Source organism: Lepisosteus platostomus, chromosome 1, assembly GCF_059453375.1.
Source record: "Lepisosteus platostomus isolate fLepPlt1 chromosome 1, fLepPlt1.hap1, whole genome shotgun sequence".
Taxonomy (NCBI): domain Eukaryota; kingdom Metazoa; phylum Chordata; class Actinopteri; order Semionotiformes; family Lepisosteidae; genus Lepisosteus; species Lepisosteus platostomus.
The window spans coordinates 46,677,012-46,693,847 of record NC_142611.1 but is presented as its reverse complement, the minus strand read 5'-3'; positions in this window follow the sequence as shown (position 1 = coordinate 46,693,847).

The following is a 16,836-nucleotide window of genomic DNA, read 5'->3' as shown; positions in this document are numbered from 1 at the left end:
CTCACATATTCACTATTCATAGAAACATCACTTTAAATACTTAAGTTTTATTGTATAAACTATTGCCTTCTATTGCGTATCTTTTTACCTTTCCAGTAAAAACCTTTTTTAGAAGAATAGCCTAATAAGCATTTATAAAAATATATGGACAAATTTAAATTAAAAAAATATAGACGGCAATTCTATTTTTGATATTTAATGCCTCAGATATTTTTATTAATCATTTCAAAGAAAGCATATCAAGAAATGAATATACTTAATGTGTACTAATGTAAACATTTAATTTTAACATCATTTCTAGAAATCTAACTTCTATACCCTTATAGTACTCACTGTTATTTTAATGAAGTTATTAAATCATCTTACAAGCCAAAAAACACATATTGTAATCATTCAGCAGGGATGTTATATTAATTAAGACCCTTAGATAGATTTATACATTAAACTACATTTTAAAGTAGATCTAATTTTAAACATAATAATCCAAAAGCCAAATGGGAATAACGAATGCAAGAATAAAATAATTTCATATCAGTACTTCATAACTTTTTAGGCCATATATTTAAAAGGGGCATTAAAGCGGCAATTATAATTTCATTAAAATCTATAAATGGAGACACATTAATATAGGATTAATCCTCTTATTTTTATATAGATTATGCAATGGAATGGCCATTGCAAAATTGCTGCAATACTTATAAAATTAGGGTGAACATACAACTGTGCAATCAGGCCCAAGCTGCAAAAAGCAAGCAGAGATTCAAACTTCCCATTATTAAACTATTTGTACTAAATATTGGTTTTGTGTCATTTGTAAAACACTTGTCAGAATAGTGTAATGAACAAATGGCTTCGAAACTGAAATTATTTAATAACCTGGGCAGTTTAATTTCACTCTGTATTCATATTGTAAAATCTTTAACAGAAATAATATAAAATATATTTTAAAAACAAAATATCTCAGTTTAAGAAGCCCTTGACTATAATATGTAATGGAGATGATAATTTAAAAATGTGAAATTTCATGATGAACACCATGAGTATTATTTTTTTAATTTCCTCCAACATAAATATGAATATTGATTTATTTTAAAAGTCATATATTTTTCAGATTATTCTGCTGTTAATATTTCACATATTATTTTCATTTCTATTTGTCTAGGCAAGCTTAAAATCATTTTACTTCCACACAATCATTATTTTGAGATTTCCCAAGAGCTGCATCTTAAGTAAAATCTCTTGCAGAGAAGGTTACAAGAAAATTAATGTCTTTTATGGATATAAAAGCACACTGGCTGCAAGTGCATGCACATCAGTAATTAAAAAGAGTATGGCATATACATTATGCCCCTATTCTTATCAATGTAAACATGATTATTGTTTTAGCAAGTTCATTTATATTTAGTGTGTATTGTGTCCAGAATTTATTTTCTTTACTTAACGTGCCAGCATTTGTGGAAGTAAAGAGAGCATAAGACAAAGAACTGCCAAATATGGGTAATTTGTTAGGGTCATTAAGGTTTGCAGCCTTGCAACTGGGAGTCCTCATCAAAGATGTTATCGGCTTTCAAAATCATATTAAGTGAAACCCATTTGGGCGCCACAGGCTTCTCGGAATCACCAATCCATCTTTAATAGGAAACCACATAGCAGCCACTCTGCTGCTATGAGAAACCTCAGTACAGTATTGTGTATTAGTATTTCACATGCACTCCCTGTTGAGAATTGCTAGTCAGAAAGACAGCAACCTAAAAGTTAACATCACACAAATTTGACCATGCAAATTTTACATCCTGCTTGTGAAGTCTTGATGCTATGAAAAAAAAATCTATATACATTAGGAACATGTTACATTAAGCTTTACTGGTATACTGTTGTCCCTCTCCTATCACTTCATCAACACTTGCTTGCAATGTTTAAATGTAGCACTTAATCATGCCAATTAATATTGACTCATATTTTTGATAATGTTGACAGTTAACAAGTGCTTGTATAAATTTGCTCAAATTATAATAATTAATAATAATAATAATAATAATAAACTTTATTTTATATAGGGCCTTTAAAGGTGGCTTCTCGAAGCGCTTTACAGGATGACAATAACAATAAATAAGAAGAATACAACAATAAATAAGAAGAATACACAAGATAAGACACAATTACAATTACAACAATACAACAATAACAATAGAGGAGACCGTGGAAGGTGGTATTAAGAAGAGCAGGGGGTGAAAAATGGAACCAGTTAAGTAAAGGCTTTTCTGAAGAAGAAGGTTTTGAGTCTGGATTTGAAGGAGTTTAGAGAAGGTGACTCTCTGATATCCTTGGGCAAAGAGTTCCAGAGCTTGGGGGCATAACAGAATACACCCTGTCACCCATACAATGTAAACGGGCTTGGGGGACAGTAAGGAGGGCAGAATTTGAAGAGCAGAGGTTGCGAGGTGGGGAGTAGGGTGATAATAGTTCAGACAGGTATTGAGGTGCCAAGCCATGTAGAGCCTTATAGGTGAGCATGAGGATTTTAAAGTCTACGCTGAATTTGACCGGAAGCCAGTGCAAGGACTCCAGGATAGGAGTAATGTGAACATTTGCACTAGACCTGGTCAGGATTCTGGCTGCTGAATTTTGGACATACTGCAGTTTGCTCAGAGCAGATTAAGATACCCCAGCGAGTAGAGCATTGCAGTAGTCAATTCGAGAGAATACAAATATGTTGATCAGCTTTTCAGCCACAGTTAATGATAGCATAGAGCGTAGTCTTGCAATATTTCTAAGGTGAAAAAAATATGTTTTGACAGTATGCTGCACATGTGGGTCGAATGTTAAGCCAGAATCGAATATAACCCCAAGGTTTTTCAATTTTGATTGAAGCTCAAGTACAGAGCCATCTACAGATAGGGTTACAGGACTGGCTTTACGAAGTTGATGGGGGGTACCAATAAGCATGACTTAAGTCTTGTCGCAGTTAAGATGAAGGAAGTTTTGAGTCATCCAAATTTTTATGTCAGAGATGCAATTAGATAGAATAGAGACAGCCACATCAGTGTCAGGTTTGGTATGGATGTATATTTGAGTATCGTCAGCATAAAAATGAAAGCTGAGGCCATGTGATCTTAATAGCTGACCAACTGGGAACATGTAAATGCTGAAGAGCAAGGGGCCCAGTATTGAGCCCTGGGGGACACCAGACTTAACAAAACCAATTTCAGACCTGTACCCATTGAGAGAGACAAAGTGACAGCGATCAGTGAGGTAAGATTTAAACCATTTGAGGGCAGTGTCAGAAACTCCAAACACAGTCTCGAGACGAGAAGGTAAGATGTTTTGGTCAACAGTGTCATAGGCAGCACTGAGATCAAGAAGGATGAGTATGGAAAGAGAACCAGAATTGTAATTGTATGTATGAGGGGCTAGTGATAAATTGGGCCATCTATATATGGGATCTTAACCCTTTAAAAGAAAATATGTGAAGCACTAAAATAATTTTTGAAAAGATCTATGGAAAATATCTCCATGTTTCATGAAACAGCTTGTCAGTTATGACATTTGGGCAATCGTTTTACATGATTTAGCCAAAATGCTATAAACATATTCATTGGATATTAATATTAAGATATCTGTATTACATTTGTTTTTCTTAAAGTAATAATTGCTTTATTTCTATCTTATTTAAGTATTGAATTATGCCATGGATCATTTATTGTATTTTTACGCAATTAAATATTGTATGGCTTAATGTCACACATAAACGTTTTTTCAAAGTAAATGATAATTCAGTCAAATTTCTAATATGAAAATTACGTATGGGTAGATTAAAAAAGAAAAACAAATTGAAACAACTTATTTGCATTTTCCCCCTGATTCATTTAGAATGAGGTGTAAATTTGTATTCATGTACATTTTTACTACATCCATAACACCTGAGAAAAGAAATAAATCTGTAATGCTCTGAAAAATATAGTCAGATTATTGACTTAAATATTACTTACAATATTTTATGTAGGCATACTTGGGAATTTATGTACAAGAAACGTTATTTCTAATTACTGTAAGTATGACCTATTTGCCATTGAATATGGGTTGTAGAACACACCTTTTTAAAGTTTGGAAATAGAAAATCTCCACTGTGAACCATGTATTCTGATCAAATGCTATGGAGATTAATAAAATGTAACTCTTCTTAATGTTATACTCAACTAATAATAATATTTTTTATTTTATTAATTTTTTATTGAATCTTTTTCTATTGCTATTTTTGATGCAGCTGGCAGTTCCTTCCATCTTCACTACTACATCTCAGAGTACACTTTTTAGTCTTGCTGGGAACTTTCCTTGAATCCCTTAGTGTAATAAATAAATCTAGTTAACCATTGCTTTTTATCTTCAGATATCGACAAAATCATTCAAACTATGAATATACTATAACATGTTTTTAGTGGTTTCTAGAACACTGTGAATGTCTCACATATCTGGGAAGTTCAAAGTACATGGCTTTCCTCTGCTATTTTACAGTCTCATTTATACCTTCAAATCATTCCTTGGCAGAAATAACATTCCACTACTTCAGCAGACTCATAAACAGCATTACTAGACAAAGCTAAGTCTGCGTCAATGGTCATGGAGACCTTATCAGGGCTTATTATCAACTCTTGTGGACCTAGTGCTCAGAGAATGATTGCACACTTAATTAGGTCTCATCTGATCTGACAAGGCATACTATGTAATGAAAAAGGTCTATTTCTACATTTAGTTTGCTTCTGATGAGTTTCTGAGAAACCATTTACCATGACCCTTATTGCATAAATATGTTATCTTCTGCTGTATTGGAATATTGTTTGGGTTTGAATGTGCCTTTATGTAAATGGGTTTTCTTACATATTTTAACTGATAATCTACGTAGATACTTTGTTCTTGGGACTGACAATCACAGGATGAGTGATTTGATTTATATTATAAAGGCAATTTTTATTTTACTTTTTTAGAGATGCAACTATAAGACAAAACAAAAAAGATAGCAGTTCACTCAACTACATACAATATAACAAGGTTCTACTTAAATAAACAATATAAACACATTCAGTAATGGAACCTCATGCATTTGTTCTTGAAAATGACTTGTTCTCAAGTAGTTTATGATAATATGATCAAGTTTCTTTGTATGGATATAATAACGGACCCCATCCTCAAGTAATTTGACATTAATATGACATTTGATATATTCAAAATTTATTGCATAGAAGTCCTTTTTTAGGCTTCAAGAAAACAACTTGTTCAACTCAAATTAAAAAACAAAAACAAAACAAATAAACAATTCCTCTGGCAACCTCTACTGAAAAAATTGGATTGGATGTACTTTGTGCTGCTTAAGTACTGGAAGAAATGTTTTGCTACAATCTGATTTTAATTCTATTTTTTAACTGAAGTATCCACAGCTGGATCCACTGATTAAAATATTGGGGCTTTTTTATCATAAAACTCTTATGAAATTAAAAAACAAAATACCGTTTTGTAATAAATAATGTTTTTATTACATTACCAATATAGTTTGTGCATGGTTGTGTATGATAAAGTAAGAAAGTGAATAATCAGATTTCACAAAATCCCAAATTGTTTATCCAGTGATTTCACATATTTGTATGACCTTCTGTGGTTTTTATTTACAAACTAATTATTACATATCACTGAAAAAATAACATTTAATACAAAAATGAAAATGGATTTTTAACATGCCATGGGAGAAAGAAAATATGCTTTTTAATCTGTTTTTAGAAGTCTAAACAAATTTACCCTCTTTTTGTTTTGTACTCATACCACTAACACAACAGTAGTGGTACAAATTGTTCAAACTAATTGTTTTCACATGGATTTTATAGTGTATACAGATGCAGCCATTCAAAATAGGTGGGGTATTTCGCGGCATACCCCGGTGGGCGTGTGGCCGTATCACGCGGTGTCACGCAGTATCACGTGGTTAATCGCGCCTCATTTGACGTCATGCCGGAAACTATCCGGCGTCACCTTGTAAAACCGCCAGGGGGAGCTTAACCTGTCATGTACAGCATTTGAGCTTTTAATTTTGAACTGTGTATTACAGCATGTTAATCATCAGTCATTAAAATGTTGGTATATTTTATGAAAGCAAGATTGCTCAGTTGGACAAAAGTACACAACCTACCTTTATCAGAAATATTTATGCATCAAAGCCTTTACCGAAGATATTACTAATAGTATTAATAATGGATGACTTTGGACAAGCTGTATACTCAAAGTATAATTTCTTTAGCACATTTGTACAAGCACTTGGAATCTGTCCAAGCCATACTTTGTCAGGCATTTTGTTTTACTTCAACGGGCATAAAAACTTCCTTGCTTTTAACAGGGCGTTTCATAATTTCTAACTACGAAAATGATTTAAAATGCGACACCTATCATTCAACTAGAGCTTAAAATATCACAAGGATCCTCAAGAGCACAGCAAAGACTGTATTAAAAGATACTTGTATGTATCAAAGCTTTCTTTTCCGTATACCAGATTTTATGGAACCACTTCAGAAGGGTGTCAGCCAGTCAGATTCCAGGAATCGGTAGCCTCCTGTCCAGCCAGCACATGTCCACAGACATTCACAACAGCGACATATCATAAAACGTTTGCACACATAGTTAAATTATTAGTTGTTTTTCAGGAAGTTAAGAAAAACACTTGAATTACTTATCCAGTCTCTCGAAATAAGGTTATTTTTCAAGCAATGCAACAAACGTCGGGCAATGTGTTTTTTTTAATCCAACATTGACAGCCACATCTTAAATCTTGTCAGCCAAGTCTTTTTTTCTGTATTTGAATTGTGGTTTACACATCGCACGACTTTAAAAGCTAGAAAGACAGGTTTCGATTCACATTAGCTGGCGAGCCTTGTTAACAAAAAAACTAATAATAATGTAACATGCCACTGTTTGTTCATGAACAAAGTTATACTGAGATTTCCTTAGATACGCGATTTAAAATTTTTTTTAAAAAAATTGAATCCCCGGCGGAACACATTCCATAAGAATCAGCGCTTTTACAGTATATATCGCCTTTAAAGGTGGCTTCTCAAAATGCTTTACAGGATAAAAACAACAAGAACAGCAACAACAACAATATTGTATTTCATTGCACTTTGAAAACCAAGTAATAACTTAACTATACGTGCAAACGTTTCATATGTTGCTGTTGTGAATGCCTGTGGAGTGTATCTTATTTGCCTTGAGTCCTGGTTATCTCTCTCCCCCTCCTCCCTCTCTCCCTCAATTCAATTCAATTCAAGGTGTTTTATTTGCATGACAGATGGGTACAAGCAGTGTTGGGTATGTATATTTTGATATTTACACCCGGCGCGGCACCGAGGGAGCGTCTGCATTTATAACTTAGTTTTTAAAATTAGTCAAGCAATATGAAACATCTCCTTTTACTTTTAAGTCCCTTAAATACATTGAGCACAGCTTTCTCACCACTTAACATTGCTTTTTGATACCATCCTTACACAAAGCAGAAACTTTCTGATGACTTACAGTACAAGTGGAAAGACTACAGATTTTAATCGTCTTTAATTTTGTTACGTTATACGTTTTAGGAACATTTCATCTAAACAAACACCACAAAACTATTCTCGATTGTATTTCTGAATGTTATGTTACACCTACAGTAGTTCACTGCTTTAAATACATCGAATTAAGAAAGTTATGTGTAGCACTTTAGATCTTTTTTTCTGAACCAGGGAAAATCTGATCATGTTTCTCTATAACAATAATAAAAAAACTTTATTTTACATATCACCTTTAAAAGTGGTAGTACCTTTTTTAGTACTATATTTTTGTATTATATTCCCCATTAATCAAACTCTAAGAGTATATATCGGCTTGTCAGTCAGGTCTTTTTTCTCTATTTGAATTGTGGTTTACACATCGCACGACTTTAAAAGCTAGAAAGACAGGTTTCGATTCACATTAGCTGGAGAGCCTTGTTAACAAAAAAAAACAGACAATACCCATGGAGGGGGAGGTCAAGCCAGAGAGAGAGTTTTTTACCCTCTGTCTAAAAACCCAAATAACCCGGGGCAGAGACTCCTGGGGGATCATTGCGTGGTACAGAGCGGAGCTCAATCAATTCTTATGGAATGTGTTTTCTTTCTTCTTTTTTTCAGCATGGAATAAACCTGTTACTTGATTCATATGGATGCCCGGTTCCGTCGGGGATTCAAAACATTTTTTATTTTTTTTTAATCGGGTATCGAAGGGAATAGGCAGTATAACCCTGTTCATGCACAAACTGTGGCATGTTACATTGATTTGGGTGTCTCCTCTTGCCAGAAAGCTCTAAATTGCATTTTGAGCGCGGTTTTTGACTTTTTTTAAATTGCATTTTGGGCCCGGACAGCACATACAAGGGTTAATGAACTGCGCCAAGAAATTTAAAATTGTATTCTTAGGTGTGAGGGTAGGAGTGGACCGCAGCAGGCATAATCAGCAAACCAGGAAAACAAAGAACAGGACAAGTGAGATGTGTATCCAGAAAGCGAGTGATCAGAAAAAGGAAATGGTGTCTTTCCCTGGCATTAGCTCATCGGTATGGTGTAAGTTTACCCTTACTTCGTGCGACTGGAAAATAATTCGTGATCGGATCAACGAAATGCTTCGTAGAAGGAGGCGCTCTTTTCCTCTAGTCTAACAGTCTGTCCACAAACAAAACATTCCTGTTAGACAAGAGGAATTGAAAAAAAAAACAATTTTGTCAATGGAAACCGGTGTGTGTGTCTCTCTCTGCTGGATGTCCCTCTCACTCTCTGCTGAATGAATAAAAGCATTTTATTAAAAATGCATTTGCATTTGTCTGGTATTTACTTTGGTCCCTTTTAACTGTTTTTCGATCTACTGTATTGCTTTGAGATGCCACTTTTAAAGGTGATATGTAAAATAAAGTTTTTTATTATTGTTATAGAGAAACATGATCAGATTTTCCCTGGTTCAGAAAAAAAGATCTAAAGTGCTACACATCACTTTCTTAATTCGATGTATTTAAAGCAGTGAACTACTGTAGGTGTAACATAACATTCAGAAATACAATCACGTTTTTGACAAATAAAAACGATTACAATCTAATCCTTCCACGTTTGATCCCAAAATCCCAAGAAATATAAATCTTAACGGGTAGAAAGCTATGCTGAAAGTTTATTAAGATACTTAGAAGACAAAGATACTGTATCAATTTATGTTGCATTAGCCTGATTATGATTAAAAAACACATATAATTAAACACGCGTTTGCGATTTAAATCAGAACACGATTTAAATCAATATAAATGTTTATATTGTAACGCATACTGTCCATCCTCCATTTCTCTATAAAAATTTACTCTATTACACGCACACACACAATAGAAGCAGGAAGCAGAAGCAGGGACCGTTGTCAGAAGGGAAGAAGGTGACTATTCATTGTTATCAAAAATGACTTAGAATCGATCATGTTGTGATATTTTGAAATATAAAAGTCAATTGATTGTCCATAATATCGCTATTCTATTTTTTCGAAGAAATGTTTGTTAAAAGAAAAGTCCAGCACCAGCTGGATTTGAACACACAACCTGTGAGTTGTTAGTCAGGCACGTAGACCAGTAGGCTACAAGGGATGTCGCATGAAGAGGGAGGCGAAACAGCCCTACACAGCCCTGTCGCAGCACACGAATATAATCATATCGTTATTAAATTCTTTAGATACGCGATTCCATATTATATTCCCTATTAATCAAATTCTAAAAGTATGCTTGTTGACTCAAGTATCTCTGTAGTTAAAGACTTCGATGCTTAAAATGTTTAGGGAGAAATGGAATACTGGTGTGTATTTTTTACTTTAAAGTACCAAGACCAGCCATATACAGTACTGTATGTTTATATTCCAAAATTAATATCGTTTATGGCCTTCACACGCATTACAGTATGCTCCTATTCTTTTTATGCTCAGCTACTAAGATTTCCCTTCAGTGGTAAAATTCAATATCTACAACGGGCACAGTAAAGACGTTTACTGTACTGTACAGTAAATCTTTCTACGACAGACCAACGGACCACGAGTGCCCCTGTCGGTCAACCAATCACGTACCGTGGTACCCCGCATCATCTTGCAATTACCTCCGGTACGTGTCTGTACCGCTCACTTTGAATGGCTGCATCTGTACATGCCTGTCCTCCAACAAGGCATGAGACAGTCTGCATAAGTTATATCAATTTAGTTAGAAATAGAACACAAGGCTTGTTTGAAGACTGATGATCAATTTTGACACAGCTTGCCTTTATAAAGGTATTTTGAAATGGTAGACAAAGAAAAAAAATATTTTAAAAACAACGTTGGAAAAAAAAATTTCAATTTAGTTCCCATTTGGCCTGTAGGGCCATGTACATGTATACCTCAAGATATGTTAGAATGATCTAGTCACTTTTTCACACTTTGGTTCTAGAACACAAACATCACAAGTTTAAATTTAAGCTGGAGACAAACACAGCTCCACCTGACCACAGTTGGTCCGATAAGCACCCTACACTTGCTCAACTATATTTTAATTTGTGTATAACACAAAGAAATTGGTTGGTCAAATTGTTTTTTCCTATTCTTAAACTTCTTTTTAACAACTCTGTTTCAGTAGTTCAGTTAAATTCTAATAAATACAACAAGATGATGGATATAAAGGAATAATGTACTCATTACTTCAGCATTTGGTGTTAACTCACCCGGCTGAAGATATATCTTCAAATATGGAGTATTTTTTTATCAAGGTCATTAGTACATGCAAGATTTTGGGGGAACACTTTTGAGGGGCCACTGTAAGTGGAAGCTTGTGGTGAATGGGAGAGTTGGAGAGTCAACGAGTGACACAGCATATGTTGGAATCCAGCAGAATGGGGTAAGATGGTGTAGTGTGCTCTCTGAAGGCACCAGTTCTGTAGGGTTTGGGCATTTACTGGGACAATTATTAATTGTAGCAGTAAATCACAAAATGATTCTTTTGATGGCCTTAGAATCCAACCGCGATATATATCATGCGATATAACTCAAACAACGCACACACACAGGTACTAATACCCGAGGATACATTTATTAATACATAAAACATGCATATAAACCTAACAGATCTTATCGAGAGGGTTATCAGAATACAAAAGGTATATATTCAGTCAGTTACAAAGAGTTACATATATCAAGAGGACATACGTTCAGTATATCATTCATTTATACCCTTTCATAAAGTGAACTTGGTTACAACTTCTACATTAGATACTCAAAACAAGTACATAACTCTTAGGAATTAAATTGATATCACCTGGTTGGGATAACAATTGAATTCTCGAGCTGTAATGCATTGAAGTTGAATACTCATCCAATCTCTGGGGATTCAGATCTCCTGCGGGCTCTCTGGCTCCGTGCCAGGCTGTGCTGTGCGGCTTGCGACGGTGCGCTGCTAATGCTCACTGACCGGCTAGTTAGTGTTGGCTTTAACTAGCAAAGTTTGTGCACAGGAGAAAAGATGACTGTGGGTCCCAGCAAGTCAGGAAGAGGATGGGTTCGTTCCTGATGAAGCGCTAGTTCTGAATAGTGATTCAACTGTCCACAGTTCCGACCTGTTCACGAGGCTTGCTGCTGATGCTAACCTCGGGTGGATCCTCTGGTTACTCTCTGGCAACCTCCGCTCTCGACTCTTAGAACAAAAGAAAGTTCTGGCACTCGGACACCCTGGCCGTTCCGTGGTTGTCCGGGCTGAGTCTCAGGATGGTCAGGAGGCGCTCAGCGAGAATGTCCTGCCCTTGGGAGCCTTCTGCTCCTGGGCCGTCTTGCCCTGGAATTCTCTTGAATTCCCTTTAGAAAAGTCCACTACAGGCTCTCAGTGTTGCCTGTTTTTACCTGGAGGAACTTCAGCTCGTTCATTGGCTGAAAGTTCCATGGGCATCAGAGTCCCACGTGGGTTACTTGGCCCTACCAGTCCCTGATTGGTTGATCAAGGTGAGATATGAGTCACTTACTCCTGACACCTAGGAATGCAGTCCAGATGTCCATCTGGCACTCCCTAGACAGATAGGTGCCAATGGATGACCATTGATCATGATAGCCAGGCTTAGCTAAGTGAATCCCCATTTGGGAGCTCTCCCTTATCAAAAGAAAACATCTTTAAATCAGCCTGCATGAATAGCTTCTCTGTGGCTGCACCACAGAGATGAACAGAGAGATGGGGCCTCATTTGGGAAAACACAGCAACACTTAATTCTGTCTTATTAACAAGCATTGCCGCTACAATGGGAATCCATCTGCAGCGATACTTAGGTTACTTGAGCATTGTGGGCACCACGATTGGCAAGGGTTTGTTATCAAGAAGTCCTAAATCAGTACAGGCTGATTGTGCACTCAGCCCCTTTGGATCTAAGTGGGTGTCAGTGACCGGGATCCTATGGGGATAGCAAAAAGGTGAATACCTGAAGAGAGGTACAAAGCAAACAAGATGGGCTTTGCCTGTAGGTACATAAAAGGAGAGAAAAGGTGAGGAGAGATGGAGAGAGTAGAGTGACATGGGGATTGTAGAAAAGTGAGGGGTGAGGGAAGAGAAAGATTTGGAGTGGGAAAGAAAGTAACAATAGTTGTTCCAGTGTTCAAGCGAGGGGTGTCGAAAGGGGTGGAAGAAAACCGAAATACACCATGACTGGTGCAGGGAAGACAATTGTTTTCTGTGGAGTGGTTGAGGTTGCAGAGCTGCTTGTTCAAGAAAAGGGAAAAAGCAACACTTGTGGTAGTTTGCAGGGAAAGATTTGGATAGTAAACGAGGAGATTATGAGGCATATGTGTGATTAAGGTGAGGTCTAGCAAGAGAAGAAGTATCAGGATACAATTTGACCTCCTTCTTAATTTCTTTTAAAAACAATATTAATACTGCTAATAACACAAGTCACTCATAGTATCGTGCCAATGGATGGTTAAACATTCTCACCATAAAGTTAACAAACTATCAAAACATTCAAAACAGATCTATATACAGAATATAAACTTCAACTACCTAACATAAAATTTACAAGATTTTAATAATGCATTATTGAAACATTTTAGTTTGCACAGATATGTTGTATCTGTAAATGTAAGATCTTTTATCTTTATTGACATTTTTCACATATTCTAATTCAAAGGGTGGTTACTATTTGTATGGTTTGCACACCTTCCCTTCTCTAAACCTTCCATATTAGGAACTGTATAGAATAATTCATGAACTAAATCTTTTATATGCTAATGGAATTGCCAATATAGTAATCAATTCAATAAAATACTGACAACTCTACTTATTTAACTTCATCTGATTTTTACTGAACAATTAACTGTTAATTTTTAATTTTGAAAAACTTTTAATTAAGTTTGATACATGACCCTGCTAATATTTAATTGGATAATCTAAGCAGTACCTTCTTTGAACAGACTATACAGTATGACATTTAATTAAAAAAACATTACATAAAGAAAACATTTGAATTTGGCAGAACCCTTATATATATTTTAGCATTTACTAGTGTATATACTGTAATTTACCAGTTGGCACAATGTTGTTATTCTTAAGAAAACTGTTTTCTTGACTTTATATGGTTCTGTGTACCTGAAATCATAATCCGCAATAAGCCAGAAACCAAAGTAAGTTTACATAGACAAGACGGGTTTTTAAATATATGGAAAGTATTGAGCACAGTCTGAACCTAAGCTTCACAGAAGGGGAATCACAATCCTGTTACTAAAGCCACTACATTTTGTCAGAAAACCCTTCGGACTGTATTCAACCCTATACTGCATATATATATATATTAAATTTGCCATCTGCTTGACTGGCTGATAGCTCATGGCATACAGCCTGGGCATTTCGGCAACTGTCCGACTTTGGCATCTGTCCATAACATATGTGCTTATTTCCAAAAAAAGTGCACAGCTCAACTGAGAAGTTACTAATAAAAACATCCCACATTGTTGAAATTGTTCAACGCTGTCTGTCCAATATAAAAATAGTTTCCCATTACTAGCTTTGTTGGATTATTGTAAACCTAAGATCTAAGCTAAGAGCAGGCATATTATCTCCATTCTCACACACAACTGTTAGCCTTGTGCACACAGTGATAACGTGGTTTTTCAAAGAAATCAATTTTTGGCCACATTATTATACACCAGTTAAAGTGGGGTTTGTTACTCGCAGCAAGTGAACTTAAGAGTGCTGTTGGGTAAAATGTGTGCATACAAATGGATAGGAATAGCTGGGCCTGATGGATCAGTGTAGTACAACATTAATTGCAGAACAATATGGTCCTTGATGTACAGTATGTCAATGCCCTTTTAAACTGCAGTAGAACATGACAGAGAACTATAACTGAAATGAGAATGAGGTAGCTGGTCACCACAATGTTGTTGCATATGGAAGGCCACTTCTTGGATAGTTTGTAACACCTATTTTTAAGTCAGAAGATTGGTGGAGCTATAATTATACAAATGTTATAAAAATGCTTCACTGTAAACTGGAATAATGTATTCAGTCTCTAACTATTTGCACCAAAATTAATGTCTGTGCCTTTTCTCCTCAGATATGTTTGGCAGTCATTGTAAATGAAACACTGCATATAATATTTGCTTTAGACTTTTGAGCATATTTTGTGCATAGATATGTTCTTAAACATCCACTTTTTTAAATTCTGCAAACTAATTATTTGGTTGGTTGTAATATGGATGCCTTCTGTTATCTCACATTTCAGATATGAGAGCAATATATTATTTATATCACACATGAACAAACATGTTGTATGTAATGAATGAAGATAAGAGGCACACAACATGAAAAAAGGGTGGATTACATTTTTATTTATGGTGTCTGTAATTATTCATATTAATATTGACATTAAATTACAATATGGACAAATACATTCCCAAAACAATGTACTGTATATTTCTCTGTTTGGTATAAAGTAAGTTAATTTTGCTTTGCTTCCACTGAATTACACTTCATGTCGCCTTCACAATACACATATAATACCTTTTTAGAGGCAACATACTGTAACATGTAATGACAATATTTATAATCCTTTATGAGTATTCTTCAAAAAATACATAAGTGCATACATTTTCATAGTAACTCAAACCATAATCCTGAACCTATCCCTACCACAAATCCTCCTGAAGCCTAAACTGTAATCCTAACAAGAAACCTACAAAAACACAATAATATGCACTTGGATAAATGTTATGAAACTTGTTTATCTTATAATGTTTTTGAAACAATAGCCATAAATGGTTATGAGATTGAGAATGAAAATGATGAGAATGTTATAAGTGCTATTCTGGCTTCATAAAGCCAAAATTAAAGAAACCATAACTTTATATTCTGATGAATATAAACAGGCTTTCAAGACTGAACTAATTTCTCTAGAAACTGAGACAGTATATTAAGTATATATGTATTGTGTATGAGTACTGTCTTCTGTTTGTTTTTATTTGCAATGTCAAATATAGAAATAGTAAAAGGATATTGTGAAAATTAAATAAATCATGTATGCAGACTTGGTAGTTTCACATGATCATCATATACATCATATAAAAAAACAAGTAATAGGTTTATTCCATGCTGAAAAAAAGAAGAAAGAGAACACAACGTTTCGGCCGTGGAGCCTTCTTCAGGTGTGAGAGAGACAGGGCAGTAGGCAAAGGTAAAGTAGCGGGAGAACAAAGGTTGGGAGGGAGGAGGAGTGAGAGGCGGGAGCAGGGGACAGAAAGAGAGGCCAATCAAGAGGTGTGAGGTCAGAATGGGTGCAGAGAGGTGTGAAATGAAACTTCCAATGAATGGAGAAAATTTAAAAGAACAGTATTCTGTGGTTAAGGGAAGGGAGAATGTGTGATCTTAGCTGCAGAATAATTTTAGTTTTGGTGGTCTTTCTGATGTATGAGTTCGGAAAACCGTCTTTGAGAACACAAACGGAGAGATTAGAGTGGTCGTGGCCGTCAGAGGTGAAATGAGAAACAATGGGCTTGGAGAGATCTTTAATCTTCACAGCCCTGACGTGTTCTCTGAAGCTGTCTCCGAGTCTGCTTCCAGTTTCTCCAATGTAGATGGCTGGGCATTTACTGCAAGAGATACAGTAAATAAGGTTGCTGGAGGTACAAGATGCTGTCTGGGTGATCCGGAATTGTCCTGAGGGGCCTTGAATGAGTGTGGTGGTGGCTGTGTACTTGCAGGTGATACAGCGAGCTCTGTTGCAAGGGAAAGTGCCTGGTGTGGATGGTTGTTGAGGGCGGTCAAGGGAGCTGTGAACAAGGAGGTTACGCAGATTAGGTGGTCGGCGATTTGAGATGATAGGGCGATCAGAAAAGAGGGCCCCAGTGGAGGGATCATCCTGTAGGATGGAAAAGTTGTGGTTAATGGTCCTGGGGATAGGAAGTGTGTTAGGGTGGTAAGGAAGCACCAAAGGAATGCGGTTGTTACGGCGGGAGTTCCTGATCGGGTTGATGGTCCGGGGGGTGTTTTTGGCTCGGGCAAGGGCCCTGTCAATCACACTGCTGGGGTATCCTCTGTTGATGAAAAATGAGTACATTTCGAGGGCTTGGTTCTCGAAGTCGATGTCGTCGCTGCATAATCGTCGTAACCTAAGGAACTGTGAAAAAGGAAGAGAGTTTTTAGTGTGGTTGGGGTGAAATGACCTGTACAGGAGGTAGCTGGGTGAATACATGGGTTTGTAATAAACTGAAGTGGACAGTCGGGGGTAGTTGATAGAGAAGTTGATGTCTAGAAACGGAAGAGTAGTGGAAGATATG